Genomic DNA, 14,162 nt, shown 5'->3' with positions numbered 1-14,162 from the left:
ATGATTTTACCAAGGAGGGCATAAGCAGTACTCAAATTATTCCTGTTATTTACTATACCTGCCTTCTCTCTCACCCCTTCCCAACCACAGTGATGCAGAAAAGGTAGGACTGAATAAAATGTTAGTGGGAAAAAGTCAATTTAATTAACTGTCTTTTGGAACTATGAGACGAGGTGAAGTACAACTAAAATTTCAGATCGTGATTCTGACCTAAATCTTTTTGTATCAGTGGCTATTAAACAATTTGGAATGAATAATTGAAATGTTTTTTCCTTTCTTTTGCTTTTAGCTCATAGCGTATACTATATTTAACTTGACTCCAGATTTAGAGCTGTAGTAATGACTCTGCAAGATTTCTTCATCCTTGTCACTACTATAAGGCAATTTCACACTTTCCTGACTCTCTAAGAGTTGTAATACTTGGAAGTGTTAATTGACCAAATCATCAGTAAGAGGGAGAGGAAAAAGGGAACATGAAATATAATTCTGTTCATGTGTTTGATTTGGAAATGTAGGAATGGTCATTACACAACAGATATTCAGAGGGAACAAAACTTAAGCTCTTTTCCATTTCAATAAACTACTTTAAACTTTCAAATGGACTGCTTAGATTGAGCAATAAATATACCAGTGTTCTGTTGAAGATTACACATACACCAGGGAAGCTGGCTGGGGAAGACCCTGACCTTAATTTGAAGATAAGCCTTTCTTCTCTCATCCAAATGATTGGTTAAGGAGAGTCAGGCATGGCTGTGAATACTGAATAGAAGGTTTTTTCAGGTGTCAGGAAACTGCTACAGTTACTTTGCCTGTAAAGATCCCAGACCTCTTCCTGGATTTGCCAAACGTGGACTTCCATTTTTGTTCCTGATGCAGGGGGAAGCTGAAGATGCCCAATCTTAGGCAGATATATATGCTAGTTCACAGAAGCAAGATCTTAATGATGTATATATTTTAAAAAATAAAATGAAATTAAAAAAATAAAGAGAATTTACTGTCTCAGACATGAAACAGGCTGCAAAAATAAAAGGTCAAATTCTTAGCTGGTGTCACCTGAGGGTCAGCCCAGAAATGTCCTGGGATACTTTATGGTGTATGTTGCTAAGTTAATGGGAATTATTAGCTCTACTTTATGGGATTATGATTGGTCCAGATAGTTCTTTGATTAATTTTTACATTTGTGAAACTCACCAAGAGGCAGGAAAATCTGCCTGTCCTGTTAGTAGAGACAGATTGCCAACATTATTGGTGGATTTACCCCATATCACAGTCCTTAGTGTGGTTTTCATTGTTCAAGGGAGTGTAGGAAATACATATCTTAATTGTTACTTTCTTTCCAGGATGCCAGAAGATCCCCTTCCCCTTCACAGACAGGTGAAGTGAATTCTTTCCAGTGAAGTCTGTGTGGATTTCAGAGGACAAGGTAATGTGGCAGCAAAAAGGACATTTTGTTTAAATATACAGCTTGGGGCTATTCCTGTTGAATTTGACAGGTCTCTTTCTCATCTACTGTAAAAAAGAAAAATGGTTATTTTTCTCTCTGTTTAAAAGCAAACATAGATCCCAATTCCTGTCCTTTTCACAATAGCCTTCCCCTTCCTCACTTGGTGAAGATAATAAAAACAAAGAGACCAACAGTGATGTTAACTTCCTCCTAGCAACAAGGTTGGAAATGAGAATTATTCTTCAATTTACATGTAACATCAGAACTTTAGGTGCATGAAGATGGGGAGAAAGAAAACAAACAGAACAACCAGCCAAAATCAATCCTCAATTCTTCTCTTAAAACATATGTTTGAATACTTCTTTCTTCTAATTCTTACTGAATTGTCAGGAACTACACAGGGCAGCAAATATCTGGGTATGAGTGGTCTTAGTAACAACAATGCTTATAGAAAACTAGTCCCTTTTATACTGTCTTATAGGTGATCCACAGTGTGTTTCTTTTTAAAAATGTGTAAAAGTACCTAGGCTTTGTAGATAAAAGAGAAAGTGGAACAATTAATATCACAGAACTAAGCTTGAATAAAATTTGCATTTTACCTTTGGCTCCTGAGCTGAATCACAGTGATTTGCATTTTTCCCTGCCCTCCCTCCCAAAAGTATAAAATAATACTTGAAAACTTAAAAATGTGTTTCCCATAACTTTAAATGACACTTAATACTGCCTCGACTTGTCATAACAAACCAAGCTCATACTCCAGTGGGGGTTATGTGGTAATTTTGACTAGAAGAGCGGAATTATGATGGATTATTTTTAGCATTGGTTCCAGCTCTTTCATTCTGACTTGCTTGCTTGAATGAATGAGAAAATTAAAAGCAAAACTTGGCTGAAGCAACTGTTTTCAAGGGAAAACTAGCCAAGAAACCTGATAAAACTATTTTACAGGCCCTGTTAAAGGTAAAAAGGGCATGTTCAAGCATGTTCTGACCCAGCTCAGCTCCTTGTAAGGAAAAATGTGAGAGCTGATGTCAGATATCAAATATAAAGACAGACTTGGAAAGTTTCTAAAGTTTTTTGTTTAGTTGGAGGTAGGGGAGCAGAGTTGAGCTTAAAATCAGTTATGTACCTCATCCTTTTCTTGCTGGAGAGTCCTACTCACAAAAATACATTTAATCTAATAAGATCTCTAGCACCTTTATATGTCTTGTGGTAGTGTGGGAGATGCATAAGGTGAATGAGTGTAAAAAAAAGAGAAGATGAAAGAATATACATAAGGAAAAGAAATAGAATCAGAATAAATCAGATAATGAACAGAGGAAAGATAACACTGAGGCAGGAATACATGCTTAGGTAGTAAGGATTCTTTTCTCTCCACCCCTTAAACTGTATGAAACTCATTTCATACCTAAACATACTTAATTGAGGGCAGAAAAGAAATTCCAATGCAGAGGTTACGACAAAAATGATCGTTTAAAGTGATAAAGTAGTCATTCTTCATTCAATCTCTTTTACATGGATAGTTTACTTTAAAACACAATGAGGACCTGTGATTGTACAGGTAATGAATGTATCTGATTTTTTTTTCTACCTTGTCTATTTTGTCATTGTCAGCCTGTTTTGCCTTCCACTGCATCATGGGCACACCTTTTTTTAAAAATCTCTTTAGAAAATCTAAACCCTTTCAGAGGCAAATAGCCCTGTGTTTCTCTCCTGGAGAATCCTTGAATGGTGTGGTGTTAATACTGACTGTGTGTCTTTCCTTTTACTGTGATAGAAACATTATAATAAATGTAATGAATGAGAAAACCAAAATATTAGAAAAAAGAATCAGAAGAAGAAAAGAGGATTTATAAAAGAGGAGTGTTATTTATTTAAATAATAAAGGTGGTAGGGTTTTTTTTTAATTAAATAATTGATTGAGCAGAGCATTTGAACAGCATCTGGGTTGATGATCATTTTTTTCTTCTGCTTCTTACATTTTCTTCCTTCCCTGTTTTAGTTCCTTTTTTGGCAGTGGTACCTTCAGCTGCTGCTATCATCAGACATTGTGTCTACTGGGGTCAAAACACTTAGCCGGTTTTGCCCTTCAGGGTTGGGTTAAGAAGTAAAATGCATCCATCTGTTGCTAGCCATTTAAAACAGTCCATCTGAAGCTTAAATATAATCAGGCAAATAAAATTGTTTATGGTTAATTATTCTGTTTTTATTGGCTTCTCTGGCTGGAGATTACCAAGAGAAAAACATTTCTGAGTTGGTTTAATATAATTACGTGATGGAACAGGGTTTCAGGGTCTAAAGACTGGAAGATTAACACAAGTAATTTTACTCTCATAATTAGTTTTGGGTTACAGTCTGTCTCTAATACAAAGAAATTGAAGTGGTTTTGCTTCATATCCTAGATCAGCTTAATTGAATTTGAGTAGCTTTTTTGAAAAGGATGGCTATCAGAATCAAATGTATCTATGATCTTGCATAGCTGTCAATGCTTTTAGCAACTCTTTAATTTATGGTCTATGTCTTCTGTTATGTCAACATGTCATCCCTCCCTTCCAGATAAGAGTAATATAGGATTAACTAATACTACACAAAAGGATTTTTGAAATGATAATTCAGTGCATGAAAATTCAGCCCTGTGTAGGTCAATTATATATTAACAGTGCACCTATGCATACTTCATAATTGTCTTTGACAGCCCAATGAAAGTAAACATTTTAAATTGGCAGTCAAGAACATGTCTGTGTTTCTGGATAAAATAAAAGAAGAATCAAAATAGACAACACATTTTAATGTTAGCATCCATCAAAATGGGTAAAATATTTTTTTACAGAATATTTAAATCTTGAATTACTACAGGCAGCTACCCAGTTTCTGAACACTTTTTAGGGAGTTATGCAGCCATCACCAGCTCTGTGATATGCTCTAAGGACTGTACACAACAAGCAGACATGTAAGTCTGACAGCTCATTGCATTTTAGGTTTTGTAAAGGTGCTCACAGCCTCATATGCACCAGATTCAGTACTTATATTTGCTTTGGAGCAATTACTTATGATTGCTATGCCTAAAACCTTAATAACATCATGACATCAAATGGAAGAAATAAAATAAAGCTCTGCAGTCAAGCAGGGAAGTGTGGATGAGTGACGGAGTGAGGAAGAGAAAAATAATAGATGGCGTATGCTAGAGGACCGGGGCAGGCCAGTAAGGAAATAATTGTTCTTAGGGGTTCTTTTAGGGCCAGGGGCAGAGGAAATGTCATGAGTGAACCATAAATACAAAAAATCTTAAGACTGGGAAAATTTCAAGTATATGATTATGAAAACTACCTTCCACTTATTCTGATAAAATAAAATAAAAAACTTGTGCCATATAGCTAGTAGGAGAGATTTAGGCATTCTAGGATATGATTCATGCTGAGTTTATGTAGACACCAATAAAAGGTCAGGTGAATCCCAACCTATAAATAGGTATTTCTTAATTCATTAAATGACTTATTTTTTGTCAGACATCCAAAGCTTTCCTCTTACATTGCCCACTGCTATCTTCTTCATCCATGGAAGTCAATGCAATTTATTAGATAAAACCATATCTGGAATCTTAGAGTGAAATGAATAAGCCTTTCTTAAAGTTTTGTAAGATAGGACTCAAAAAAAGTATTTAATTTACAGAACTGCAGATTCCCAGAATGGCGGAGGCAGGAAGGCACCTCTGGAGATTGTCTAGTCCAACAGGTTCAGTGGGAACAGGTTGCCTAGGGCTGTGTCCAGTTGGGTTTTGAAAATTTGCAAGGATGGAGACTCTACAACCTCCCTGGGCAACCTGTTCCAGTGTTTGATCATCTTCACACTAAGAAAGTTCTTTCTTACCTTTACATGGAATTTCCTGTGTTTCAGTTTGTGCCTTCAGCCTCTTGTCCTGTCACTGGGCACCACTGAGAAGTGTCTGACTCTGCCTTCTTTACTTCCCTCCCCCCATCAGGGATTTATACACATGGATAACATCCCCTTGAGCCTTCTCTTCTCCAGGCTGAGCACTCCCCACTCTCTCAGCCTCTACTTATATGTCAGATCCAGTTCCTTTGTCATCTTCATGACCCTGCACTGGACGTGCTCAAGTATGTTCATATCTCTCTCATACTCGGGAGTCCAGAGCTGGACCCAGCATTCCAGATGTGTCTCACCAGTGCTGAGCAGAGGGGAAGGATCATCTGCCTTGACCTGCTGGCAACCCTTTGCCTGATGCAGCCCAGAGTACCATTGGCCTTCTTTGCTACAAGGGCACATTTGTGGCTGTTGTCAAACTTGGTGTCCACCATTATCTCCAAGTCCTTTTCTGTCAAACTTCTTTCAGTCAGTTGGCCCCCAGGCTGTACTGATGCCTGGGTTTGTTTCTTCCCCGGGTCACAGTTTGACATTTCCTTTTGTTGAGCTTCATAAGGTTCCTGTCATCCCGTTTCTCCACCCTGTTGAGGTTCCTCTAATTGGCTGCACACCCATCAGTTGTATCAGCCACTCCTCCCTGTTTTCTATTGTCAATCCACCTCACTTTCCACTTATCTAGACTGTACTTCATCAGCTTGTCTGTGGGGATGATATGAGAGAGTGTTAAAAGCCTTATCAAAGTAAAGACAAACAGCATCCACTGCTCTTTCTTCATCCACCAGTGATCTAATTGTAGAAGGCTATCAAGCTGGTCAAGCATGATTTCCCCTTCATAAATCCATGCTGACTGCTCCCAATCACCTTATCGTCCTTCACATATCTGGAAAGGCTTTACAGGAAGATTTTCTCCATTAGCTTCTTAGGGGCTGAGGTGTGGTTAACCAGCCTGTAGTCCCCCAGGTATTCCTTCTGGTTTTTTTTTTTTTTTAAATAGGAGTGTCACTTGCTTTCTTTCAGTCCTCACAAACCTCCTCCAATCACCATGACATTTCAAAGATAGTCAAGAGTGACCTTGTAGTGACACTGGCAAGCTCCCTCCGCACTCGTGGATGCATCCCATCTGGTCCCACGGACTTGTGTCTGTCTATTCTGTTTTAATGTTCCCTAACCTGATCCTGTTCTACTGAGGGCAAATCTCTACCTTTGGTCTCAGGGCCCTGGGACGGCTGAAAGCCAAAGGCAAAGAAGATATTCAGTACCTTGGTCTTTTCTGTGTCTTTTATCACCAGGTCTCCTGACCTGGTCAGCTGCAGGCCTACATTTTCTCTACTATGCCTTTTGCTGCCCATATATCTGCTGAAGTCCTTCTTGTTGCTCTTCACATCTTTTATCAGATTCAAGTCCACATGGGCTTGGCCTTCCTCACTGTGTTCCTGAACTCTCAGACAGTGCCTCTATATTCCTCCTGGGTCACCTGTCCCAGCTTTTTCCTCTTGTACACTTTCCCTTTACGTCTGAGCTTTGCCAGAAGTTCTTTGTTCATCCATGCAGGGCTCCTGCCACTCTTGCTTGACTTCCTGCTCACTGAGATGGACCCTTCTTGGAAAGTGACACATTTCAGTGCAAATTTCACAATTCAGCATACCTACATTTTGTTCTACTTTGGTGGCTCGAGCCTTAGACTTATTGTCTGCTTTAATTGTGACTATAATTTTACTAGTGCATTGTTCCACCCCTAATTAGCTAAACAAAATTTTAATACTTCAGCTTGGTAATTAGCCTTCTTAAATGAATATTTGCTTGCTCATCTATTTTAATAAAATCAATGAAGGGTATGCAGATTTGGGTTGCTCTAACAAATTATAATATGGTTCAAGAACTACAAGGGCATGGCTATCCTCAAAGCTGTCATTTCTAAACCACGCAGACCATTATCCAAATGAATATTTAAATTTTTTTTTACTATAACCCCCTATGTGACTTAAGAAGAACTCCCTTGACTTCACTGACATGCAGCAATAATAGCTCAGGCCAAAAACTGCCACAGAGCTGTAATGAACGAGATCTATGAGATGGCAGAGCACCTTGCTCTCTGTTCTTTCTGTACGTTAGGCAGAATCACCTCTGCTTCTGTATGGCAATGGGGATCGCACTCACCACTGGACTTGCCAGAAGATCTCTGTGGTTGTAAACCATTTTTCTTCACTATGCCACTGAGACTTTTGAAAAGCATGGGTGAGAAAAATATGGAATATACACATTTCTATTGGTCAGACTAAATTTGTCAGGCACTCTTCTTTTGGTCTAATTATTTATCTTCTAGTGTATCATACAGCGATAAACTAATTCTTTGGAAAGTGAGATTAGGAAGTGTAACGAAGAACTCTTGGCCATCACATAGTCCACTGCAGACTTAACACCAAGGCTTGTGTATGTGTACACCTAAATACCCTACTGAAAAGCTTGTCACAGTGGCTGCTGTTCACAAAACATTACCAGTGGGATTTTCAAAAGGATTTAGCAATCCCGGAACTCATGTACTATCAGAATCAATGGACAAAGTTGAAATTATAACAGTATACAATACTTTTGGAAATCCTTGCCCACATGATAAGGTGCAGCTGATCAGGATATGTTATCTTCACTTTTTGTCAAGATGTCAGAAAATAAATAAATACCTCAGTCCTGGCTTAATCAAATAATAAATGCTCAGAATATATTCTGGGAGCAGATAAATGGAGAAGCAATCAAGGTAACAAATCACCTTCATTCACAAGCATCTCACTATTCCTTTCATGAAGTAGTAAAATACATAAACTACCTCAACTCAGGTTAGGACATTGATCTGGCATAAAGTCCAGGTTCTGGACCCTGACATTTCTCTGCATAGCTTACTACAGATCTAATTGTGCACAATTTTAATAAATACAACTTTGGTTGTTGAATATAGAAACACAATGTCAGTAAAAAACATTGAACATTTTAATTGTAAATGAGCTATAATAAACCATTTGAACAGCTGCTTTGAATGGCTCTGAGAGCCATTTTCTGAAGCTGAATTGATGGGTGACATTTAGTTTACATAGTGGGTAATATAAAAGGTAAAGTAATTTTGAAATATAATTGCTAATAAAGAGAATAAATAATGTCTTATAAATATGTTAATATCCATTCTAGTGATATTTACTATAGACACACTTAAAAGCAGTTAGTAATCAGATATTCACATTTAACGATGTTACTGTTTAATGGTGTTTCACTGCTAGATCCCTGAAATTATGTCTCTAAATAATGTTACCAACTGTAACACTACTGTGCTATTGATTAATATTTGAAATTGTCCATGGTGGCAAGAAAAAGGCACACATAAAATACTCGCATACTCACCATGGGAGGGAGATATTTTTTTATATAGATGATTTGGGTGTTGGTGTTCAGCTCAGTAACTTCGTATCTTTCATCAGGGGATTTTAAAAAATGTTCTTAGGATGATTAATTTTTAAAGCTAATCATATAATGTCAGAATTTTCTGAGAGGAATGTCAAAGGAAAAGGATTTATATAATCACTTATTTTGCTGAAAACCTCTTCAACCTGTGAAACCACCCAGTGAATAAGAATGAACCAAAAGCCAATACATATAATTATTCATCATGTGTGTGGAGTCATTTTTATTGAGATAATGACTAAAGATAAATAAGATTTAAAAAAAATTACTTTTTTTTTTCCAAAACATTGTAAAAATTTCATATCACTAGAGAAAATATTCCTGAGTACTGCTGTTTTGTGAGCAAAATTTCCTCTGAATAAGGCTTTGGACAGATGCCCTCCTTTGCATATTACTGTGACAATGGAAGAGGCGCAGGTGGTGTTAGGGGACTCCTTGCCTTGACATCCTGTCGGCTTAGTCATTCCAACAATGGCTTCTGCATCTTTGTCAGTCAAAATGCACCAGATTAGCTCAAAACTTTAAACAGCAGATCTTTGCTGCCTAGCTCACTCTGGAGAGGACAAGGGTAGTGTCAGATGTGTGGCTCTGAAGAGCCATGCAATAAGAATGGACCAGGAGTAAGTCACTGAGTCCCTGAGGAGGAGTTTTCTTCTTTTCCATCATCACTACTGAGTCCAGAAATGGACATCTGTCTGCAGTCCAGTCCTGCAACGTGGCCTTTGAGAAGTGGGACAACGTGGATCTGCTCCAGATATACAGGAACTCCATCCTGGAAAAACCCTAGTAGAGTGACTCATCCTTCACCACTTCCACCTGAAGTGCAGACTGAGAAAGAAAAAAGGATATTCAAGGAGTGGAAAAGAGATAGTACAGCAATCTTGTAGCAGTGGTATCAACTAGTGTAACTAGCAGGAAGGTTAGGTAGTTTTCATGTACGCCTGTTTCCTTCTCTCTACTTCCTTCTGCTCTCTTTCTCTTTCAGGGACTACTGGTGCCGAAGGCCAGAAATTCCCATTACAGGAACCTGTAATACGTTTGTGCAGGGAGAATTGTCCTATGTCCTGGAAATTTCTGAAATTGTATAACGAATGTCTGAAACAGACATGCTTAGGGTTCTGGTTTGCCTGCTCTTATTCATGGTTGCCTTTCCCTTGAGTTCAGAGTCCTTGAGTTGCTTGCTTTTGAGAATTAAGGCCCTGTGTGTGACCTTCTGGCTTTTGTACAGAATTCTTTCACCATGGAGTGCTTTTATGGTACCAGCATGGAATAAATACACACTGTATCCAGAGCTGTTAAATGTATTATGTGAGAGAGCTTAGAAATACGAGTTGTATTTAAAAGAAGGTTACCTCACCTGTACCCCTGAGAATCATTTAGCCAAGTGAGAGGCATAATGGCGATCGTTTGTTGCTGTTTAATGTCAACAACAGAATTCCTAAGTAATGACAAAATATGCTCTGACAGGTGAAGCACGAATGTGAATCTTCGTCTGCAATTTGTATGGCTTTTCTGATGTATGAGCCAAGTGCAGCTACAATCTGTCAGTATCATTTAAACTGTTATTGTATTTGCCAACCTGGTATCAGCAGTACAATGGAAGAAGTCAGGCAAAGACTAATGCCTGAACAATACCATGCTACATTGTTGTAAGTACAGTGTAGATTAAGCAGTTAGTATGAAAGAGTCTGTAACTGTGTATATGTATTTAAAGCCCACTGAAATCAATGGGAAAGAACTCAATAATTTCAAGGTTCCTGGAGGAGGGATAGCATCTACAGAAGTGCTTAAGTCACACTTACTTCTACCAAAGACTGGGGAGTCTTTGAAGATTTTATACAGTTCTTAAAGCTTCCTTTTCTTCCTTTGATTTCAATTGCACTTTGGGTTTAGAAGCTTTAGTGTCATTTAAAAATGAGGTTTTCTAATATCACTTGATTTTAACTCTGTAGTTGACATTTTAGCACTGCTAGTTTTCTCTCTCACAGCTTTTTGTCTTTCTTTTCACATAAATGCTTACATTTTAATGTTTTTTTCACACAAGGTGATTGCAATAACTTAACAAAGTGGCCTATAAATCTCTCGCTTCAGATAATGTGACTTTCATAAGGCTGATTTGACATTTTAGAATCCTTGAATCACAGAAGTGTTGGGTTGGGAAGGGATCTCAGGAGGTCCCTAGTCCAACTGCCTGCTTAACACTCAGGGTTTTCTACAGTCGAGTCTCGGAAACCTCCAAGAACAGAGATCCCAACACATTTGTGGGCATAATTTCTAGTGCTTAGTTACTCTCCTACGAAAAGTCTTCCCTTAATGTTCTTTCCTTATATATCTGTCACATAGCCCTTTGTAGGAAGAGAATGAGAGATTGCACAAATAAGATGATGAAACTAATGCAGCTAAGATATCAGGTGTCTGTCCCACAAATATTTGCAATAGTAGGAAGAGAACTTAAGTAGGTTGAATTAAAAAATAAAAAAAACCCCTATGGCCATAACTTTGTGTGCCTGTGCCTGTCTGCACTGATTCCCCATTTTCTATCACATCTGGAATCTTTGAACTTTATTCCTCTCCTGACACTAATTTTCACAAGCTGTGTTTTTACCAGCAAAGCTTTTATTGATTCTTTATATTTTATTGCAAGTGCCCTCAGGATTTCTCCCCACTTACATTTAAAATAGAGGAATGTATAAAAATCCACTTTTGTATTGCTCCCTAAAATCTACCTGTGCCAGTATATTTTCAGACCACTGAATACAAGTACTGGGTTAATCAGCCTTTGTGCCATGATTTCTGATTATCACATAAATCTCTTTCTGGGTGTTCTTCTCCCCATCTTTGTGTTCACCTATTCTCTTTTGTCTTAATTTTGAATTAGATGCTTTTTGGTGTGCTGGGGGGTCTTCTTTTTAAATGTCTAGGCATTATGGAAAATAAGCCTGTGGTCCATGACAGCATTCTTTAAAGGTCAAAATAAATAGTACAGAAACATTCTGGAGAGTTCATTGCTTATATTAGCGTACAAATTAACTTTTTAGACCCAAATGAGAGCTTTCATAAATCTAATCCATGACAATGCCAATGCATAAAGATTTTTAAATTTTTTTTAATATTTTGCAACGCGAAAAATAATGCCTTGGTCTTACACCTAAAAGATTAGATTTTTTTACTATCAGTAAAGCTTACTGTGTGAAACTATAGTTACTGACTATAAGAATTCCGTAAGATTATCTTTGGAGTTATAGGGAAATGTTATTTGGAAGAAGCAGAGGATGGCACTGTTGGACTGCAATTATGAGGCAATACAACCTGCAAATCTTGAATTACAACATTGCACAACCTTACAGAAATTATTTCAGATGTCTTACAAGAAGGAAAAAGGTTTACACTGGTTTTTGATTATCAAAATTTTGCTTGAAGTCTAGCAGTCAGATAGGAAAAATGGTTCTTTTTTAATGAGATGTGGCTGTAAAGTGGAGTAATGGAGAAAAGATAGGTGAAGAAAAACAAAAACATTAAGTCATATATTTTGGGAAATAAATTAGTAGTATAACTGTGAAGGGCCTTTCTTGCACTGAGTCCTTAGCTGTGAAGCATCTGAGGTACTGAGTATTTGCAAAGACATTGGCTCTCTAAAGTAGACATTATGGTGTCCACAGGCACAGAGGATAGATTTGCAAACAGATAAAACACTTTAGAAAAAACGGACCTTCTTCTCAGAGATATGTCTCCATTCTGTATTTGTACAGGATGTTGCTAGCCTGTTCCTCCAGATTTCACAGGGAAACCTTTATCTTAAAAAGCTATTTAATATAGTGAGAGGGGGAAGAATCACATTCCAGGAATGTTAATATAAGTGTTTAAAAATGTCGTGCAATTAAACAATTCAGTTTTGTTATGCAAGATGCCACGAGCTGTGCAAGCCTCCAAATTTTGCTGGCCATGTATCATCAATGAAACCAGTGTTCACTTTATTCATTTCTGTGTCATCCTAGTTAAGCTTATGAAAACAAAACACAATGGCACCATTTGGTTAAATAAATGAATTTTCACCTCCAATATGACCGCTGTAGTGGGCTTACCCACTGGTCTATGGAACTTTGGGAGACCAGTCTTTTTTGTGTGAGTGGTGTGAGCTACACAGCACTGTGGATATATACAAGCCATCTTGCAGTTCAAGATTTGTTTTCCAGGATTGCTTATGCTGCCAAGTATATTGAGATAAACTTGGAGCAACATGCTAGACTGCCAGTATAATTTGCAAGCAATTATCTGTTAAAAAGTGCAATTTTCAAAAATAAAATTAAAACAGAAGTAGAATTTAGTTGAGACCATGACTTTGGTTCTGAGAAGTTGGCATGATCATTTTACTGCAATTGGTTTGGCACTCAGAACCGAAACCAGTCCAAACTGCTCTTATAATTTTGCATTGTAACTACAAACCCCAGTGAAATTCCATGGTTACTTGGGAGCTTTACAAATCCACGTGTGCTTTTCACTTAGTCTCAGCTCAGTTTCAGTGTAATGAAAACTCAGATCAAGTGAATTCTAGGTGGTTTTAGTTTTCATAAGAAATCATATTACAGAGCTCTGAAAATGCCCATGTTTTCTGTATGTCAATACTGTGTCATTATTACCTTACTTATTTTTCTGTTATGACAAAGGTTTTTTTTTTTTTTTTTTTTAATTCAGTCATGGGAAGAAAAGAAAATTGGATTTTTACATTCTGAATGCAATCTTTTCCATAGCAGTCATCTCAGTCGTTCCCACTTTTATTAACACCTTGTGAATGATGAGTGTTGTGGTTTGCCCTGAAAGCTATTTTGTCAGCAGTTGTGTTTTTTGTCTTTCCACAGTGAGAAAGACTGTTGTGGTTCAAGCTTTGAGGATTGGGGTTATTTTGCAAATGAATATTTTTTTACTTTTTACTAGGAATAACTCCTGTAAGAAGGATTTAATTTTTAGAAATCCTTTTTAAATTCTCCTTGGCAAGTGTGCTTTAATGTTCAAAATTTAATTTGCACTGGTCTAAGTTCTCTATAGTCACGTAGTTTATTGCCTGAAGGTATCTCAGGGATACCTTGCAACTATTTGTACCAATTTTATATTAGCTTTACACTGGTGACATTTCTGGTTTCTCATGATTTTCACTTTTCTAAAGTACTTATAGCATAAGAACTGTCAAATCAACAACAATCAAATATAAAAACAACCATAACAACAAACATAAAATTATTGAGGCAAATACAAAGTGTTTGAGCAGCTGAGCCACAGCAGTAAGAATACTCAGGCTTTTCCATGTGCAGTTCCAATTTTTAGACTTTCTAAATCTGCTGTCTTTCCAGAAGAATCCTAGCAGATAAAATCAACATAACAAAAATAGTTTCTTGGG

The sequence above is a fragment of the Nipponia nippon genome, unplaced genomic scaffold (genome assembly GCF_047370975.1).
Source record: "Nipponia nippon isolate SJK-2023a ecotype South Korea unplaced genomic scaffold, ASM4737097v1 scaffold_2, whole genome shotgun sequence".
Classification (NCBI taxonomy): domain Eukaryota; kingdom Metazoa; phylum Chordata; class Aves; order Pelecaniformes; family Threskiornithidae; genus Nipponia; species Nipponia nippon.
The sequence above is the reverse complement of the archived record's forward strand: the minus strand, read 5'-3'. Positions refer to the sequence as shown.